The sequence below is a fragment of the Triticum dicoccoides genome, chromosome 4B, assembly GCF_002162155.2.
Source record: "Triticum dicoccoides isolate Atlit2015 ecotype Zavitan chromosome 4B, WEW_v2.0, whole genome shotgun sequence".
In the NCBI taxonomy this organism is placed as follows: Eukaryota; Viridiplantae; Streptophyta; class Magnoliopsida; order Poales; family Poaceae; genus Triticum; species Triticum dicoccoides.
Window position 1 is genome coordinate 306,959,648 of NC_041387.1, and position 22,083 is coordinate 306,981,730.

Genomic DNA, 22,083 nt, shown 5'->3' on the forward strand with positions numbered 1-22,083 from the left:
CATGACGTCTCCAACACCCTCCTATCCCCGCCATCTCGTCATCGTCAACCTCTCAAAGGGTTATCGCTAGCTACTACTCCTAAAAGTTGGAGAGATGATTCTATGAAGCTGAGAACCAAACTAGGGTTTCTCACCCCATACCTCCTTGACGGGTAGAGTAAACTCTCCCCTCTAAGCTTCATCCGCGAGCCTGTGGATTCATCTCCCCTTTACCTGCTGCTCCGACAGTCAGTTGTGGGGAGGAGAATTCCGCTGCCTCTGCTCCGGTTAGTAGTTTAGGCTAGGATTTTTTAGTCCTCGTAGGTGCAGTGCTCGAGCGGACGGCGGTGCTTCCTTTTCGAGTTTATTTTGGGCTTCGATCCTCCTCGAGTTATCCATCTTGACGTAGTTGACGGAGCTCTAGCGTAGATTTCCTGTCGTCTCCTTGCGATGATGAGGTTAGGGTTTCTCACCATGTGCCAAGATTTGATGGCAGGTGCTTCAGATCTATTCAAGGGTTCATACGGCTCTAAGGATCTGGTCCTTAGGGTCACGTACACGAAGACTTCTCTACTGTCATCGACAAGGTCAAGCTGGCTCCGAATGGAGAGTGGCGACAGCGACACGTCGGTGGCTCGTTTTGATGGCGGTGGTGGCCGTTCGAAGATCTCAAACCTTGATGTAATTTTCACTATTATGTTTGAGGTACTTTACATTTCTGGTGAACTTTGATAATAGATCTAGAATTCTAGATCATCTTTGAGGAAAAAAGTATGGTCGACTTCATGCTACTTATTTTGATGTCTCGCATTCTCTTTTTCTTTTCTTTTTGTGTAGTTGGGTCCACTGTCCAATGAAAAATTAACACATAAAAAACCAGAAAGGGGGCGTATGTGACAATATTTTGGACAACTAGATGATACCCCGCGCGTTGCTGCGGGAATTTGTAGAGAAGAATTGATGCATTGAAAAATATTAACAATCATTCAAGCAAATATTTTTATTCCTTCTTAACCATGTATTGTGCAAATATATGTATAGGATCATCAATAGTACTAATGAGAGTTAGTTTGGATAACACTTGTACTTGATACATGTAATGATCACTTATTCTTGATTTAAGCCATAGTATAACTAATTTTAGGTAGACGTGTAGTTTGCAGCTGCTCACATGCGTGCTTGACTATGCCATCCCTGCTGTTCAAAAATCAACATTATTAGTATAGTTGTACTTGTGTAATCAGGTTAGCGGAGAGAAACATACTTTTGGCTAATTTTATTTGGATGAGAGAACTGATAGTACCTATATATTTGTGTTCCGATTATACTCACAACCGTGTTACTTGTTCATTTTCACATTGTTGTTTATGTCATCTGACAAACTGAGATGAAGAGTTCTCTTGTTGGAAGATCTACCTTTTTTCCATGGTGGCTGTACATATAGCATTCAAGAGAAATTCAATGGTGGATAGGAAATATCTTTATAATTTGGTACCTCTCTCTGATGGTGGTATCTTCATTTAGCTAAAGAGTACCTACTAACAAAAAACATTATTTGAGTCCATGTTCAATTGACCTGAACTAATCGATCTATACAAAGAGTTATAAAATTATTACTTATTGTGGTTTTTCTTCGTGTCCATAGTTGCGGGTTGGTGAGGAGGTATAGCATTGTTTGACTCATCTAGTGTTTTGATCATTAAGCCACAGCAAAAGTTTAGTCAGACTTGTTTAAATAGGGCCTTTAACTTCTATTCTATGGTTGCTGGCAAACCTCTAGATACCTATTGTAGAAGATGGATGGGTAATCAGTTCTTTGTTTCGACATGCCTGGAAGAGTTTTTTGCAGGAAATTATAGTTCAGAGTAGGCTCCAGAAAATACTTTCTGAAATGAATAGAAAGTGTCTAACCTTTCTAGAGGCTGCATTCAAGGGCAGCGATCTTCATGACTCCCATCCCAGAACCATTGCGATAACTATGTTGTCATATACAAAATCAGAAGAAAATAAGAATGTATCATATAATCTAGCAAGTGTTCACACAAATATTAGGTGATGTCGGGCATATCATCAAATATTGCTTTTAAGAGCACAATACATATGCAAGAATGAACTCCATGGCCAAGGACTGGAACAGATGACTATCTATATGACCCGTATATGTGAACCTGAATGTTGCTCTTTGTAAATCCCTGAAACTTAGATCTAGAACCATTGAATCTAGTAAAGGACTAAATCTGTGAATGAAGACAAAATTGGCAACATTAGCATGGTTTGTGATTCCAACTGGCAAGGATGAGACATGTTCTAGATAGCACATTTTTCTAATCCAATGTTCCTGTCATAGACTATGACCAGCAACGCCAAGCTGCGAAAATAAATTGCATGCAACAACTAACAGAAAATAAAACACACAACCTCACAAATTATCTTTGTATCAATTTGCTGGAGTTAATTCCCTTTGATCTCACATAATAGCTAAAAGCTACACAACACTCAAAGAGTCAAAAAAATAGGTACAATATTGATACCTGAGTGGCATGACATCGAATCTTCTCCTTTCCATCTTTGATAAGCAAATACTGAACTTCAGGAGAAAGATAATGGATCTGCAACAACAGCTAAATAATCATAGTGGTATGCGTCAGTAAATGTAACTACGATACTACACATGTGCTTTTGAGGTCAATAATGAAAGAGAGATTGCTGGAGATACCAAGCCCATGTTGTAGACGATGGGATCGATGCACCTCCACTGTTTAAAGAGATAATTTCGCAGGGGCGGGGAAAAGTCGTCCGAGAACCGGCATCGTCCATGCCTCTGGAAAGGATGGTCATGGTGGAGGTGATCGGGGGTTGGGCGCATCGAGGTTGTAGGGTAGTGGCACTGTCCCGAGGCAAGTTCTTCTCGTCTTGACGGCGAATCTGACCAGTGCGTCTGGATCCATGGGGAGGGGCGGCCTGCAGCAAAGAAGTTCCATCCTAGTCGGCCGATGGCGGCGGCGGTGGTGCTGCACCAGATCTGACTGAGGTGCCCTTGCTTGCGCGGAGGGGTTCATGCGTGCATGCGTGACGGAGCGGTGATTTATGGCTTTTGGTTGATGGCGACAGTGGCGTATCCGATGAGGTAGGGATGAGGGTGCAACCGTCGCCCGTTTCTGCTGCCATGATGTTGGTTTTTGATGCATATAATAGGGAAAGACCGGAAGGCTAACAGACCAGAAGATCGACCGATGGGCTGGTCTTGGGCTTTTGCACTAACGCGTCAGTTACAGAAGACGGAAGCGATGCCCAGAGTTTTTTTTTCTTTTTGCGGGAAACGATGTCCAGAGTTGAATCGGACAGTTTGATGAAAATAAAAAAAAATGATTGTTGAGGTGGCAGTATGGCTGAATGAACATGCTGCATGTCAAGAAAAATAAGATAGTGGGAATCAACTATTTAGGTATTATAAATTACTGACCTCCTTCACTCGCTCAGATCCCTCCTATCCAAGATCCAGATGCGCTCACCACCGTCCTGCCGTTCCCCACCGTCGTCCGCATCCAAGCCGCCCCGCCGTGCTCCCTACCGGACTGTCGAGTCCACCGCAGCCCGTCTCCCAACCGCCGCACCGCCTCCCCTCCGTCCCGCCGTGTCCCCTGCATCACCACCGCACTGTTGTGTGCCCTGCCGCCCGGCCGTGCCCCACGCTGCACTGCCCTATCGTGCCCCCTCTTCTTCCCCTCGTATACCTCCAGCATGGTCGTGAGTCGTGACGGCGATGCGCGACCCATGGTGACCTTGCCACGGCTGGAGTTGAACGACCACCGGATCTACCCGACATCGTACCCCCTCCTTCTCTCCCAACAGGTTTGTCTCACTCTATGATTTTACTTGTGTGCCAGAACTCGTGCTTCCATCAAGAATTGCCCATATTACATATTGTAAATTTCTGCTCACTGTAGAGAGATATGTTTCTTTCACTTTAAATCTGTATATTCAGGAGATCAATAGACTACTTGGGGATAATCATGTGGCATTATTTTTGAACTCTTAAGTAGTTATTGTTATTTTGAGTACTTTCTAATTGGTAAAAAAGAGTTAGTCTAGATATAGATTGACATGAACGGCAACAAGAGAAACTCAGTAAGTGTTGTTGAATTTCACATGACTGTGAATGTATATATATGCACACTGCAAGTAGATTAACCTTCTCTTGTTATAAAAGTGCCACTTTGAGTCTACATAACAGACAGTGGCATTTTATTAACGCAGTTAGTAGAGTTGTGATCATAAGCACATTGTTCTATTAGGAGGTCTGATAAAATGCAATTTCCCTACCAACTAGGCATTTCCCTTTGATCTTATTGCTTTGTAAGTATGCAACATTGTCGCTCCGTGTCGCAGTTTCAACAAATTAGGAAATTGAACTTTGTACTGAAGAATATGTTGTGCAAACTGGCTGCCATGTCCGTCTAGTATGTACTATTATGTCAATGTGATTTTGATCTCTAGTTGTATACTGTGATGATTACGTTTTTGGTTTGCTTGCACAAAGGAAACCATTAGTTTTTCATTCTTTATTTTTCATCGACTTGCCTTCTTCATCTGTAGGAACATGTTCTTACCGGTGTTCAGGTTCTGATGGTAATTCAGGCTCTTGCATGAATAAGCTTTTTGAGGTGATGTTATGTAGTTTAGGCTACTTGCGAGCCTTTGGCAACTAAAAAAAGAGCGTCTACCAACGAAATTCCCCCATCTCCAGTTCCACCTGCTTGTTCACCATCTCTTGCAGATTTTCGAAACAAGCCAAGAACCACCAGCTTTATGTGCTCTGCAACAAACAGATATGTAAGTTCTCTACCTAATACCTATGAATGCTTGCATTTCTGCTGCTTTCTAACCAATACCCATGAATGATTGCTGCTGGGCTGCCTGCTGTTCCCAGTCAATTAGCAATTTCAAAATTAAAGTAATTGGTCACGCAATTGATTTAGTGCAAATCATCGTTGTATGTGTCTTTCTAGTTCGTCTAGTGACAATAATCTGGGACAGATTCAGTCTAGCCTAGCACACAAGAAAGTAAGTATCACAGATTAAGCGTAGCCTAACACATATCTTTTAGGAATGTAAGTATCACAGATTCAGCGTAGCCTATCATATATCTTTTAGATCAAGGTTAGGTTTTAGTGTTCTTTATTGGGCTACGCTCATGACTCACAAAGCAGTATCATGTGTTGTGCAAGCTGCCGAAACACTAGGATAGGTACATACTCAGCGCACTGCAGTATTTAGAATATTCAGTCATGAATCAAAATCTTTTATAGGGTAGGGATGAATCAAAATCTTAATCCAATATTATGTCAAACTATCCTAAGCATGGCGATTAATGTTTGTCAATTTCATTCCTGGTCTAGATGATTTACACGGCATAAAAACATCCAGCAAGCAAAAATTTCACGACACAACGCTTTTAGTAATTATCACTAAAGCTCCGTGTCGTGCTTTGATATGCGAGTTTGATAGGAGCAGTAGACACTGCTTTGGTGATAAAACTTTTGTTCCGTCAACCTAAAAGTATTAATCTGTCCTGTGAAATGATAATATATATTAATCAGTTGTGGGCATTCTAGCAATTCTATGTTGTTGTTTATTGTCCTACTTTTTTTGTAAAGGTATAATGCGTGATGCATACCTACAAACTTTCTCAAGAAAAGGTGCAAGAACTTTTTAGTAGAGCTAAGTAGAATTGTACAGGAACCTAAAAGTATTAACCTGATTGATAGTTGTCTTTTTTTTAACTATTGTCCAGATACAACAAGTTAGTCTTGATTTGTACAGGAGGCAAGTAGAATTGTCTGAACTCTTTATTTTTTTGTGGTTACTTACCACACATCTGCCACGTGGTGACTGTCAGAACTCTTAATGCAATAGCGCAACAGTTTACTACTGTGTGGGATTAAATGGGATTATGTGGGAAGCAGACGCAACATGGTTGATTGCAGGCTGCCCACGAACACCCGCATAACATATGCGTGCACGTGGGCATCCTGCTATTAGTCCCACTTGTAGCCTGAATGTGTATCCCTAACGAAGTGAATGGTTATGACAATCTTCCAAAACTATGACCATGTGTATCCATTGACATATTGTTCATGCAAATTTTATTATCATTGTCATCCAATGCTAATATTGATCATAATATAGGTTGCTTCCAAAGTAGTTTCAAAGACTTCAACATATCCAAACAAGCGGAATGTTGCATATGCTACTATTGGGAGTACTGATCCAGAAACTAAGGCTGGTGATATTGAGTCAGGTAACAAATTTCATGTGTGTGCATAGATGAAACTATTCTGGATAATGAGTTAGTAAGGTAAGTTGAAGTTTCTCATTGGTGATGCTTTTGCTCCAGGATACTTAATTGCCTGGTCTTAAGCTTTTGCGAGTTAAAAGTCTTTCTTCCTATTTCAAAATTATATTTGTATACATTTAATCACATAACTGTAAGGTCCAATTTTCTTCGGAAAATGTTTTTGGCAGGGGCGCCAGTCGAACTGTTTCGCCGGACACGCTCTGCGCATTGGACCTCTTTAGATCCAAAGACACAGGTTGTGCCACGTGTGCCTCCCATCCAATTAGGTGCTCCCCCAGTTTTGTTGCAACCGCTCACGAAGGGGGTCATGAGGGGCTCATTTCGCGTTAGTCAGAGGAGCAGAGGGACGGCGGATCTAGCGACCGGAGGGGCGACTCATCAGCGGCGCCTGAGATCTGGGACAGGAGGGGTGACGGCGTCGATTGAATCCAGGACGGATCTCGCTTCCCCTAGGACTAATGGATCCTTTGGCAGGTAATTTCCCCCTTGCGCTTGTGCTTCTCCCCTTCGTCTCTGTCCCTTTGATTTTTTCCCACCACAATAGGATAGCGATGTGGTGATGTCGTGGGTTCTCAACCGGTCGTCTCGCCAAGGGGGGAATTTATGCCGCCCATGCTCCATGTTTTTGTCAGGCAGAGTATTTTGGGCCTAGGGTTTGTGACGGATTTGTGCTTCCACGATATTTGTCAGGTTGAATTAGAGAGATTAGGGCCTAGTGTTTCTTCCATGATCCCTTTTGGGTTTGTGAGGGATCTGTTCTTCCATGATTTTAGGGTTGAAATTTTACGGTGAGTAAAATGCACTTGCTGCTACGGTAACTGCAGGGTGGCCATTGCCTACTTGTGTGGTTTTACTTGAAGCATGGGAGGATGTAGCATGTAGCATCCAGGAAGTAGCACGTAGCTGCATACATGTTTCTACTCTTGGTACTTTGTTTTTAATTCTCATGTTCGTGTTGTGTTGCCGCGGCAATTCCTTGCTTTGGTTTGCTGCTTACTCAACTACGCTCAACTTGCTTCTCTCATAGTGTTTGTTGTACCATATATAACTCTTTTCGTTAGCTCAACTACAACTAGTGTTAGTAGCTTAATTAAGCATGATTCAACAGTTTTTTTGGTTTGATGGATCTTTGTAGATTTAAGTTACTATACATGCTAATTTCAGAGAGCAATGTTTATTCTATGTTTCATAGGTTTTATAGATTTTTTTATGTGTGGATGTATGTTTTTCCCTAGCTACTCATGATGCAGTTTTAGGTTTTTACTGACTTGTTTTTTTTCCTTTTTGTAGATGTTGCAGGCACCTCTAATGAGAATGAGGGGAATATGAAGGTTAAGAAGAAGAAATAAGAAGAGAGGCAATCTATGTGGCTTTAAGTCAAGGTTTAACTCAAAAAGGCTTGGTGAAATTGGGAAGCAAGTATTACTGGAAACATAGAATCATAAGGATGGGACTGTTTGAAAACTTGTTGGACATGTGGCCTTTTAAGGTGCCCCACGAGCTCATTGAGTTTGTTGTGATGAACACGAATCACATACTCTTTGAGTTCAAACACAAGAACAAATCCATCATCTTCAGCAAACTCATGATGAAAAGGATTTTTAACGTGCCATTTGGTGATAGACTCGTGAAGCTTTTTAAGAAGAGTGATGAACATGATCTTCGCACCATCTACAAGGAAGGGAACATGGCTTTAATCGCCCATGTTGTCAAGTTGCTCAATAGTTGTAGCGATGAAAACGTGGTTATGATAAATAGGACTTGGGCGCCCCTTGCTTTGGCAATAGTTTTGTGCCCAGGCATTGGCAATATTACGTGAATCTCGAGTATGTAGGCATGTCTTTGGTCCATGAATTCGTTTGGGATGAGCATTTGTTGGCATGAGCGATGAAGGAGGTTGCAATCTTTCAAGAGAAGAAGATGATGCAAGCAAATACAGAAAAAGCAGTAAAGTTTCAGATCGCTTCATGCCTTCCCATGTTAGCGGTATGCAACGCAACATTATGAAATACCTTCATCTTTTTTCTTTGCTGCATGAAACCTTTTATACATTTCTATAGCTGCATTTATGTTTTTGTTGGATAATGTCTTTTTTATTCTATGCAGATCATATACATAGATCATATTCATATCCCGGCCGGCCTCCCAAACGAGCATGTAATTGATTATTTCATGTCGAGGATATGTTTTGTTTGTCAAAAAGATTTTGATTGGTTGGATAATGTTGACAAGAACAATCCCACTCTTGTCCAACCTTTTTATGGGAAACACACCCAAGTAATTTTGCTACATCTCGTCTATATATTTCTTTTGCCAATGGAGTATTAACACTCTCTTTGCTTTTCCATTTAGGTTATGTTAAGCTTCTTATTTTCGCCACTCATGTTTTGTTTTTCAAGATCCGGAGTTTGTGCAACACCCCTATGCAGCACAACTCATTTGACAGGAAATTGGTGCTAAAGCAGCCAGTGGGCAGGGAGTTGGCGCTGAAGCACCTAGTGGCCAAGGAAGCCAAATTTAAGGTGCTGATGTTCAAGCAAACGAATCTCAATCAAGCGAGGCTCAACCAAATGTTGATGTTGAACCACATCTATCATCATCGCTCAACGATTGGCTGTAGCAATCATTCCCTAGCTTGCAAGATCTAAGGGTACTTTTTTCCCATCTACATTATCTCTTTTTTTATTCATTTTCATCCATCTTCTTTTGTAACTTTGTCTTTGCATTATTTTTTTATACCCAGTTGCAAGTGTATTTTTTTTGCTGCATCCCTCATTCTGACGTGCTATAACCATGTTTTATTTTTGCTTCATAGGTGTTTTTAGTTCATACCTATTAGGCTTTTTGCTACATCCATATGTCTAGTGTGCTACAACTACATTTTATTTTTGCTTCATCCATATCATAATTTTGCTACATCCATATCAATAATTCGCTACCTAGAGGTATAGATCATTTTGTTGAGAGAAAAGTCAATCCACTATCTTTCATTAGATGATTGTAAGCATTTATACAAGGAGAAGGGATGCGATGAAGAGGCATCCGTTCAGGAGAGATGGCAGTTACAAGGGGAGATTTACCCCATAATTAACACACCTTAATTAAACTCTAACACTCCCCCTAATCTACACTTGTTCATCCAGAATCATCATCTTGATTAGAGGCTCCTCCAAAAACCCTGTGGGAAAAATATGAGGAGTATAGTGTTTGATATGTTGCCAAAACTTCTTCAAACCCAATGGAAAAAATAAGGAGAAAATGATACAACATATAATGGTTATTGTCTCTTTTAACTCAATACAAGAAAACCCATAGAGTTCAGAGGACAATAAATATGTCGTATATACTTACCCAAAAATCCCGATGGGGAAAACAGAAAGTATGACATATGATCTCATGTTGATATTACCTCATTAAAAACCTTTATGAGAATTTGTAAAGTAAACTCATGAAGGAAACAAGAGTATAATATGATGCATTGAACAGGAACAATTCTGGAAGATACTCCCCCTGATCTTGCAAATTTTAAAGCCGTCACATACCAATTCCGTGAAAAGTTGGTAGAGACTTCATGAATAAATCAGTCACATGATTTAACTTGCAAGATATGGAATATAGCGATATTGCTTATTGCGTAACATGTTTGCATCCGGGCAACACAAAACACATTATCATTGAGATAATGGCTGGTGGATGTAGCCATGAGGTCTGTTTTGAACACTCTTCAAGAGAGGGCTACCACACCTAGTAGGAACACTAAGCTTGTCCATGATTTGACATAGCGGGGATCTGATCATTGTATCCAATGGTATTGGTGTTCAGATTTCTCTAAAACTTTGAAAAACCAGGATAAGATGTTTGATGCCTTTGGAGATATCGATAGATATTCTTGAGTCCCAACCAATTGTGTTTGGTGGATCCAATGGCATTATGGAACACTGAGTCCCAATGTCTCATTTCCATCATCTTGGTCTAAATAGATCTTTCTCTACGTCCCAATGTCTCATTTCCATCATCTTGGTCTAAATAGATCTTTCTCTACGTCTAGAGAATGAACTATCATGAAAGTTATGGATGGATAAGATTTGTCCACAATGAATTTCTCCAATAAATTTTGGATATAGACAACGTAGTATACCATAATGTACGAATGAAGGTGCTCAAGTTGTAGTAATGAGCGGTACTTTGGTTTACCAGAATCCTTCATTTTAAACTCCGTCATTTAGATGATTACATGTGTCGTTATTGCAGACACACAAACATGGATAATCATCATTGTAGGAGTAATCCTTGTGTATAAGGATCTCACTACGTCAGTTGTACCATATGTGACAATAGTAAGTCATATGGTGACTTACTGATTTTACACAATGTATGTCGATTCAAAATTGAGATTCCATCGGGAAACATCTATGTTTGAATCTAGTGATCCACATGTATATGTAATCACTACATCTATGAACTCCAAATTGTATAAGTTATCGGAAAGAGATTCCACCTCTGGAGAATAGTTGGGTATCTGCGTGAACCCTTGTGCTACAATACTTGCTCTTTGTTTCACCACCTCGTTGTTCTCAATTCTGTTTTCAGAAGAAAACTGGTGTAGGTATTGCTTATGAATACCTTCCCATTATTGAGCAAGATCATTTCTACCTAGATTATAACCTTTGCTTGAGTTCAGTCCGAGTGTTGTTCACACTTTGCCATGGCCATGGTCTTTGGATCTGAATCATTTGAAAGGCTTTTGCAATCTAGTTGAGAAATGCATGTCGACAATTGTAGACTTCCTGTTATATGATTCTCCAGAATCTATATATCAATATATAGTTGATGGAAATATCGTTACCCATAGTGACTGCTCGCGATTTCCCAATGCGATTGAGTCAGGTATTCCAATGTCCTAGTCATATTGTGCATTATGACCTAGGTTGGTGGAGGTTTCCCGTCCACTGGGTGTATACTACCCATCAGGTGTTGGTCAACGTGAAGTTGACTTGCATTTACTGATTCACGGGTCTTTATATCCTTGCTTGCGAGAAGCTGAATCCTGATGTACTATTGCCGTACTTCTCCCCCTGTTGCTTTGAACGGGGAGTTGGATGGTTTTAGTTGGTACCTCCACTCTTTTGGACATTTTTCAGGATTGTAGGATTGTGTGACACCTTTATAGTCAGTAAATGAATCTGGCAGGTTATTTGCAATGTGTTGGAAATCTTCTGAACGCATGGTTCAGATCTTTGAGTATGTGGATTTGAGGCAGAAATGTGTTGAACATTCCACTAATTTCCTGGCATTCTTTATGGTACTTGAAATCTCCCCCTAATGCCTGGAAATGTTCCTCATTAAATTAGCATATTGGCCTTGAATAACTCCCCATGCAAGGGGCTTGAGGTATTGACGGAAATACAGTTATTCCTCACATAGATCCCAACTATATGTTGAGGGGCTAATGATGTATGCCGGGTGGTGATATCGGTATGCAACCGAATTACCGCAGATAGGAAATACTTGGTAGATATCCACATATCAAAGATAGAGGGGAATAATATTATGCAGTTCTGTCATGAGCGTGTAAAACTGCATGACTCCAACGTAAAGTTGGTAAGTTACAATTCCAGAGTAAAGATAATGCAATGAGCCTAACTTCTTTGGATAAAGGATTCTACCAAACCATTTTGAGTCTGAACATTAGGACAAATTGCTAAACTTCAATCCGAGGGCCATAGAGAAAGGCACTCAAGGAGAATTCTGCAATGCTATCCATACAATTTTCTTGAAATCGATGTTAGGATAATGAGCCAATGGTTTTGTGTGAATAAAGCACACACTTGAGACCATCATGTAGATATGTCTTTTAGAACCATGGAATACCCGAATAGTCTAGTCAATGGAGGGAAGAGCCACTTACCTCAACTTGATGCATTCAAGGAGTCTAAGTGGTTCAGCGTAGACTTTAAGGTGTGTGAGCCTTAAAATTAGCTTCCCTGTGTCACTTGTAGTGCACATAAAATTCAAATGTTGTTAGAATTTAACATCATAATAATCGTAAACTATTGAAATTGCCGATAGTTTCGGTTTCAACCCAATGTCTCGATGACCAAGGCTAGTATGCCAAGTATGTCATGTACAAGACACTCTGGAAAACTATCACGTACACAACATGTGGTACGGGTTGTGTCGTATGTGTAATCCAGATGATACACAGAGAATGTATTTGCCATATCCGTTGCATATGGTAAAGAGAAGTTATTTCTCTTTGTTGTCATCATAAGTTTCGCTATGGAAACTATTTTGACGGATACCTTTATAGTTTAGTAGGGTACGAGTTAAATTTGGGAAGCAATAAAGCATCCCGACATTACTCGAGTACCCACAGGGATAGTAAATATGACTCGAGTTGCGCCAACAAATACCTCATCGCATCTAGGATTTAAATATCTCCTTTCTCTCAACGAGAGTGAAAATATTGAGCTTCCCTGAGTATAAAGTTTGTGGTGCATATGTCCACAAGGCACATATCATTTTTCATCGGATTGACTCCCGTAGACATAAAGATTCTCAATATGAAAATCACTGTCAGATATATAGAATACATACAAATGTATTTGTACCAAAGTGCTGATACAGTATATTGTGATATACAATATATGATGACAACAATAATCATGTTCTTATTAGAACATCATAAATGGACATAAATAAATAGATCACTAAGGAGACTAGGGGACTAAATGTATAGTCTCCAAACATGCCGGTTGATGCATATTCAACCTTCATGCTCTCCATGCTCATAGGGTCCCATGACTGCTGATAGTCATGTTGGAGGGACGAAGTGAGATTCAAACCTTTGCCCTTGAGATTCTTTACGTCCCAGGAATAGCTGATACAGAATAACCAGATACTGAGACCTGGATCGATATAATGCCTTAAGATTTATAAGGCAACATATTTTTCTGTTAGCGGTGTGATTCTGACCAAAGGTGAATCCTACGGTCTTGGATTGCACACATTATTCCACGAGACACAAGAGCGAGCATGATGTCCATGGCCTAGATAGGGCAGTGGTGGCCATTGAGGACGAATGCCTCAAACTCTATAGCCATATGTTACCTCTATGGGTAAACCAGAGATAATTAATTTACAACCAGTAAATTAAAGACCATCATGGTTGATGTTGTAATGAACTTAGCAAAATCAATGGGTATTTCAAGAAGTTATCTTGAACCATTAGTGTGAATCTCAAATTGCTAAGTATGACATCTTGAAGATAATCTCCAAAATGAAGTAGATCTGCAGCATAGGGAGTATAATCTGATGAAATCAGTAAATACTCACTCATGATGCCTTATGTCATAACTTAGTAAAATGTGTGGGAGAGCACTTTGAAGCAATCATAATGTCGAAACGACAAAATATAGGCTTTATCAGTAGTCATCGATAATCTGCGTAGGCAGTAGATCCATATGACTACCTTGTGATCCCAAACATCAATTTGAAGAAATCACCTTGAATTTTGCATATGTATTTGCAAGAAATTGAAAATATCAATTGCAAATAGACGTATTAATCTCAACATATAGTGAACATGGAGATACATACATTTCCGGAATACATCGTACTCAACAGAACTACACTATTATAATGAATAGTAATGATGTTGCAAACTTGATGTTCAAGTGAAAAAAAACTTGAATTGTATAGACATCAAATTAAATGAGATGATCATGCCTCAAGTTGCAAGATAATTCAGAAGTGTGAATTAATATTTTGCGAGAGAAAATTAATCTCAATCTCAATGAGATTGTTTTGCAAGAGAAGAAAATTCTCAATCGCAAATCAGTACTGTAGAGGTACTGAATTTATCTTTGCAAGAGATAAAAGAAAATCTCAATTGCAAATAATAGATATAAATAATCTCCTTTATAGGCATGGAAATTATTTATATCTTAAATTTCTGGAGCATTATACTCAACAGAAAAATATTTGAAACAACGGGGTCTAAAACAGGTAAATACTAGTAATTAGTACTCTTATTATGACCGATTTAACCCCTATTTCAGCCTATTTTGCCATTTCCTGCATATGGGAGGATCTTAGTGCAAAAAGGCGAAGGGATAAGATTTCCCTGTCTTCTCCCGTGCAGTTACTGCAACTGCCACCGCCCCTCAGGCTCGCCGGCCACGGGCACAGGCAGGCAGAAAGACGCGGGGTGCGTCAACGGCGTGGAGGCCGTGGTATGGCCGGGCGGCTGGGCAGAGCGCAGCCACAGGCATGGCCGGCGCGGCCATGCGGCGGCGGCGGGCGGGCGCGGCGCGAAGGCCGGGCAGCCAGGCGTGGGGTGCGGCGCGCGGCCACAAGTGCGGCTGGCGCGAGGCCTGCCGGGGCAGCCGGACGGCGCGAAGGCCGGGCGCAGCACGGAGGGTGCGCAGGGCGGAGCGTTGCCGCCGAACGAAGCGCAGAGCAAAGGCTCCGTCAACACGCACACGCATGGTGTGTTGTGTGCGGGATCCCGCTGTCAAGCAAGGGCTTGGATCATGGTCTATCCATGTTGATGGATTTCCTTTGTACAGGAGTATGCATTGCATGCAACACATGCACGACCAGCATGCTCACTGCATTCAGCACCGATGACGATGGTACCACGCGCAGGCCGTGGGAGAGGCGTCTCCGCGCGAGCCACCGCTGTCTGGGGAGACAAGCGTGAATTGGGGAGGCCGGGCGGCCACTTGCGCGGCGCTGCAGGGCACAGGGCGGCCACGGAGCGCGGGCGGGCACGACCCGAGGCTACACGGCACGGAGGCCGGTGAGCGCAACGGCCATGCTCCTTCCCTCTTGTTCGCTCGTGGTAGAGCGTGCTGATAATGTGTTGAGAGAAAAGTGAATCCACTATCTTTCGTTAGATGATTGTAAGCATTTATACAAGGAGAAGGGATGCGATGAAGAGGCATCCGTTCGGGAGAGATGGCAGTTACAAGGGGAGATTTGCCCCATAATTAACACACGTTAATTAAACTCTAACACATTTGTTAATGCTTCATCAATGACAATAAATTGATATAATCACACTGTTTATTTGATACATAGTGATACAACAGCATACCTACTTGTTTGTTGCTTTATCCATACCTCTAATGTGCTACACCCACATTTGTGTTTTTTACATCCATATTTTTCAAAATCTGGAGGATATGGATGACTAAAATGTTCAACACTTGCCTTCTTGTAGGTACAAATTCAGTTCCAAATGTTGTACGACAAGCACAGGGGTATTTTTGCAGCGAAGGTGGATGACGTAGTAGGCAAGTTTATACCGTGTTTAAAAGGGATTGCAGTGCAACCGGATGGTCGCTCTCCTTCGTGATGTTGGAGACACCATCACAGCTACCAATGAGCCCGACTTTTCCTTTGAAGCACCTATCATGGATGAATGTCACGGAAAAGAGAATGATGTTAAAGCTGCAAATGCTGGCATTGGTGCTCAAGCTCAAGCTGAAGGTACAACACCTAGCATGAACAAGGATGAAGTCACTGGATTGAACCTACAAGTTGCAACACAGGCTGCTGAAACTCGTGATCAACAAAGAGTGAGTTTTGAGATGGAAGGCAACGTCTCATCTCACAGCCCCTACTCTTCTATGATGCACATAGGAGTGCGACAGCCAGCATTTGGGAGGACTAGCCATCATGCGAGTTGTTCTTAAAGGGCTCTGAAGACTATGAGTTGATGCATGGTATGGATGAGCCTACAATCAAGAAGAGCACCGTCAGCTCCATCTATGCAAACATCCTCGTGTTTCATGTTTCAAACAACGATGACAGCCCAAGTATGCTTCCTTCCTCCTGCATCATTTCTTTTTGTTTTTTCTCCATGTCAATTTTTTCGCATTTGTGTGATTGCAGCAAATTCTTTTTGTACAATCCCTTGCAAACTCGTTCATTGTTTTTGCTACATCTCCTACGATGGTGGCTACAGAAAATCAAATTGTTGATGCAAGCAGTGGCCCTAGCACACATGCCAAGAACACTAGGAAGGAAAGGATGGCTAAAGTTCCGTCCGTAAAAATACCAAGGCAAAGAAGCAAAAAGTCAATGAAGCTGCAACTATGTATGGGAAGTATCTTAAGCATGGTAAACCATTAAGGAGATCACCACCCAATGAACAAGTGTGAGCTACCTAAGCCCTATTTGTTTTTTGCTTTCTATTTTTTTATTTTTCTGCTTGAAACAAATGATTCATTTGGCTGCAACTATGGTAGCAGGACACCTTTTGTCAAGATAGGTGGTTTTTACATTGGATACAAGTAATTCCTTGTATGCTTCAAGCCTCGCGGGGATATGAACGATGGGGTTATGTCACTATGTATCGAGATGAACAACCTCACATCTCATGCAGGAAGCAATAGGGTTGTGAAAAATACATGTTCTTAGTCCACGCGGGGGTAAATTTTTGTAAAAACAAGGAATGCTTTATTCCCTTTTTCTTCACATTTTTGTTGCAACACACACTAACCATTTTGTTGTTTTTTTCAAGTAGATCCTACTAAAATTAGACCCATCAACCTTCCAAACACCAGATCTCATGCCCGAGCTTGAAAGGGCCATCACAAAGTTCAAGGTTCAAAAATTTGACCTCGTAAGTTTTCCAAGAGCCTTCTTTTGTTTCACACCACAAATACTTTCAAATATGGCTGTAACATTTTTATATGTTCTGAGTACCTTTTGCCTTTCTTTTATTTTTCTAGCTTTTTTTTCACAAAAGTTCATGATCGCCATTGGATAGTTCTTTGCGCAAACTTGCTTCACAAGCAGTGGAATGTATTTGACTCAATCCATTCAAAGGAAAACAATCTCCTTTCAAGAAGCATGCCAATAACCTGGTAGGCTCATGCTATCTATTTAATTTATGTTTTCCTTTTGATTCATCTATGTAAATGCCCCGTTGTCATCTTTACACACCTCATTTTATTTTCAAACTTTTTTGTGTGTTTTCGGTGATAGATCACAAACTTTGCAACTCTCACACAAGCGTGTAGCGAATTTAATGTCGATGTTGGATCCTTTGCCCGGTTAACCTAGAGGATTACCCAAAGCAAAAATAACATGTGAGTTTTCTTTTTTTTTCTTTTTTCTTCAATCATGTGTTCCATTTCAACAATTGGTTGTTTCCACAATGCATGGGAACTATGATGGAGAATTTTTTTTATCTCATAGATGTGACTGTGGCTTTTTTGGGCTCAAATATGTGCAGAACTATGATGGGAAGGCAGTGAGAGAGTTCAAGCAGGTACACATTTTTTTGTCTTGTCATTTTTGTTACAATCTACTTTCTTCGTTTTCAATACTCATGCAGCACAAGAATAACTAGTAACGTACTTGGAAACAATACCATCTTGGCTCAGGAGATAACTCATTCGTTTTCTCTTAAATCTTGGAAACAACAAGCTTTCTTGCTTAAAATTGATTTGGCTAAGGCTTTCGATCAACTTGAATGGAATTTCATCATTTCGGCTCTTTCGCGCAAGGGGTTGCATAGTCATTTCATAAATTTGGTGTATGCTTGCATCTCTTCCCCAAGGTTCTCAGTCATTATTAATGGCCAACCTTCTGCGAACTTTCATAGCAATAGAGGTTTAAGACAGGGTTGTCCCTTATCGCCTTATCTGTTTGTTCTTGCTATTAATGAGCTTTCTTTAAGCCTGCATGATGCTATGATACAAAATCAACTGTCTGGCATTTCTCTTGGTCCAAACTGTCCACCTATTCATTCAATGCTTGTTGCTGATGACTTGTTGGTTTGTGGTAATGCCACAGTTCAGGAAGCTACCCAAATGGCTCATCTCATCAACCACTTCTGTTCCCAATCAGGTCAGACTCCAAATTGGCACAAATCTTCTATTCTTTTTAGTGTTACTGTCTCCCAGTCTCTAGCCCAACATATTAATAATATTTTCCTAGTTACCCTTATTGATAGTACATCAACTCACCTTGGCCACCCTCTCATCCTTCCTGCAAAGGACCGTGCTTCGGCTTATAACTTTGTTTATGATAAATTCAAGAATAAGCTTCCCACTTACAAAGCTGATAAATTATCCCATGCTGCTAGACTTGAGCTTATCAATTCAGTGTTCGCTTCCATACCTGTTTACTATATGTCCAATATCCTCTTTTCAAAAAAAAAAATCCTTGCGAAGCTCATGGCAATCATTCGTAATTTTTGGTGGGTTGGTGTTAGAGAGGAAGCTAGTGCAAGAGCTTTATGTCTCAGGGCTTGGAAAGATATTTGTACTCCTAAAAAAGGTGGATTGGGAATCAAAAACATGTTGGCTATGAATCAAGGTCTCCTTGCGGCTGCCTGGAGACTTGCTGAAAATCCAGAAAGCCAAGTCTATCAAGTTCTCCATGCTAAGTATTTTCCTGATTCTTCCATTTGGAGAGCTACTCCGAATACTCCGAAATATGCTCTCTGGACTTCTATTCTCAAGGTCTTGCCGATGCTCAAGGAGCATTCTTTTTACCAGATCACCCAAGGCAACATTTCTATTTGGAGCTCACCTTGCTGTACCACTTGGGAGAACATATATGATCACCTTATTGTCTAGCATAGTGCTTTTATTTACCCGGCTAAGGTCTCTGATCTTTGGCTACCAGGCCAAAAAGTTTGGAATTCTGAGTTCATTACTAACCTTTTTCAGGAACCGACTGCTTCGGCTATTATTGCAACTCCTATAGTTCTTGATGATAGTAGGGATATCCTTTGTTGGAAGCCCACTCCTTCTGGTAAGTGCAATTCTAAGAGTACATATAAGTTGTGTTTACAACAAATTCATAATTTGCAGGCAAATCAACCAAGACAGGTGAACCAATCAACCAAAGATATTTTGCAGCAGGTCTGGAAGCACAAATTCATGGCTCCAAGGGTTAAAACTTTTGCATGGGGCTTACTTAGGCATGCTCTCCCAACTGGTCTTAGAGCTGGCAGGTTTTCCTCTCATATTTCTTCTACATGCTCTAGATGTGATTCAGATAAAGATGAAATGCATCTTTTCTTTCTTTGCAACTTTGCTAGAGCCTCTTGGTTCGGGCACCCCGGTATATTAGATCTGATATTCTTGCTCTCAATCATAATTCCGTTCTTGATATTATTCAGGTTCTAATTAACATGAACCATCCGTAAGCATCTATTCCTAATATATTTACCTTGTGGTGTTTGTGGAAAGCAAGAAATGGTGTTCTTTTTTTAGGTAAGTATCACATTCCCATAAGGTTCACCAAGCTGCTCTAGCCATCGCCTCTGTCCAAGATATGCAAGATCCCCAAGAACACCTAAATAGGGAGTTGCCTTCTTCGAAGGAGAAGCAATCTACAACCATACTCTCTCAAGGGCAAGAACAAGTACATCAAGGCTCCACCCTCAAATCTGACTTGGCTATTTCAGGTACCAAAATATATTTAGATGCTTCTTAGCATAAGAAGAATGTGACTGGGTATGGTGGTAATCTGGCTACTGGTATTGGTGTTCACATCCTCTTCCCCAAAGAGGGTTTTGATTCAAGAATAATGATTCAAGCTTCTACTCATGATGTTTGTTCACCTCTTATTGCTGAAGTTTATGCACTTCTATTTGCTGCTAAAATCTCTTGCCGGCTTCAACTTCAGCAAGGTTCTTTTCTCACTGACAATCTTTCATTAGCAAAGATGGCTGCTTCAAGAGATATCAATAACACCAACATCAGCTGGAGGTGCAGACAACCAATTAGCGAGTTATTTCAAATCTCCCATTCTCTTAATGTTGTTTATCACATCTCTAGGAATACCAATGGAATTGCTCACAATTGTGCTCATCAGGTTCTCAACTCGGGAGTAGAACCTGTCTTTAGTTGTTCACGTTCTTCTCATGGCAATGTACCTTTCCCTTTTCTGCAATCCCTCCTCAATTTTCAAGTTCAGGGCTATGTAATTCATGCTGTACATTGTCTATGAGTTGAATGAAATTGTGGCGCTTGATGGAGCCTTCCTTGTGTTAAAAAAACTAGTAACATACTTGCTTACTTTTTGCATTCATTTTTACAGGAAGACATGGCGCGATACCGCATAGATCTAGCACACAACCTCCTTATTCACCGAATGAACAATGCTCTAAAGGAGCGGGCATTCAATGAAGAGTTGGTGGCTTTATTTTTTGGAAGGTTCAAGACGGACAAGCTCCTTTCTTCGTTAGTCTAAATCATGTCTGAGGTGGTAGTGTTCTGATGGGATTAGAGTAGTGCGTGTTTGTATGTAAACTAATGATACCTCCAGTAAACAGATGTGTTCTTTTGGTATGTAAATCGATGATAACTTGATCTTTGGATGAATCGCTTATTTTGTTTTTAATGGATGTGTTCTTCTGTTTGCCAACATGATCAAGCAAGGACATTTGTTTTTTTGCTGGTTCTGAAATATGAAAATATTTTAAACTTCATCCATCGAAGTTTCAAGGGAATCTTTGTGCATTTCTCCCCTCCTAACCTTTTTTCCTGAAAATAATATGTGAATGCTACACTGTCACACTTAAATTACCGAAAGCTCACAGAAAATAGCTACAACCTTATGTTAGATTTGTTGTAGAGCCAAAATATGCATTTTACCTGCAAATTAGCAATGTCCGTACAATATTTTTGCTGGAAGCATAATGTAAAAAAGTTTCAAAAGTTATTTCCAAAAAATAGAACTACCAAACATTTTGTTATATTGCTACATTCTTTTTTGCAATTGAATTGCTACAAGATAACATATAATGGAAACATGTATAGCCAAATTTTGCTGCATAGCCAAATCAACATTTTAAATCATTCAAGGCTTTTCCTTTGCCAACTTGTTATTTTACTTCAACCATGTTTTCAAGAAGCTTCAACCATGTTTTTCAAAAGCTTCAACCATGTTTCCTAAAAGCTGCAACCATGTTTTCAAAAAGATTCAACCATGTTTTTCAAAAGCTGCAACCATGCTTTTCAAAAGCTGCAACCATGCTTTTCAAAAGCTTAAATCATATTTTCTTTCAAATGGGTGTAGCTGTGGTTACAACAACCATTGAGTACTTGTTTAATAAAATTAAGAAAAAACCCACATTTTGCTTTTTTAAAAAAATTCTTCAAATTTTGGCACCATCATACTACAAAAAGTAAGCTCTCACAAACCTATAATAATAAGAATCTTTTTAAATCAACTCTCGTAAAAAGCAACATTTTTCTTTTTCAAACCAGACATGTATTAATATGTTGCAATCCCACAAAAACAAACATTCACAACTGGTCAACACAAGTTTTTATCATGTCATGGGGTGTTACAAAGCAATTCATCATTTTTTCCCTCACGAAACATCCTAAAGGGTAAGGATTGTTTCGACACCCGGAGCTTTCGCGCTCGCACTCGCAGCAAGCACTACAAAAAAAAGACACATCCATGACATTTTGGGCCGAACGAATTTTTTCCTGTCATACTTATGACACTTCTATGACGATAATTGTGACAAAACCCGGTATCATCATAGATGTGGTGGGCTCCTACTTCTATGACAAAAAATGGGCTTTTCGTCCTTGGCGTGCGGGAGACGCGGCCGCATGACATTCTTTGGGCCGTGCATGACGAAAAAAACCATGGTAGAAGCAAGGGCGAGGAAAATATCAGGGAGTTCCCGGTTACGGTGGGTGGTCGGGGGCTGAGCGATGCGCATTTCTCTCGTACACGTACGCACGTGGGTGCGAGAG

General features: G+C 40.5%; 1 long non-coding RNA gene across 1 annotated transcript; it reads left to right on the plus strand.

Annotated features, from left to right (window-relative positions):
• Positions 1–3,479: 3,479 nt before the first annotated feature.
• Positions 3,480–20,613, plus strand: LOC119296018. Its single transcript, XR_005144618.1, has 15 exons — positions 3,480–3,831; positions 4,576–4,812; positions 6,169–6,811; positions 7,628–8,323; positions 8,444–8,987; positions 15,564–16,161; positions 16,311–16,502; positions 16,597–16,776; positions 16,872–16,970; positions 17,080–17,214; positions 17,336–17,439; positions 17,586–17,621; positions 18,149–19,114; positions 19,222–19,772; positions 20,033–20,613. It is a non-coding gene; the product is annotated as an uncharacterized LOC119296018 (long non-coding RNA).
• The last annotated feature ends 1,470 nt before the right edge of the window (positions 20,614–22,083 follow it).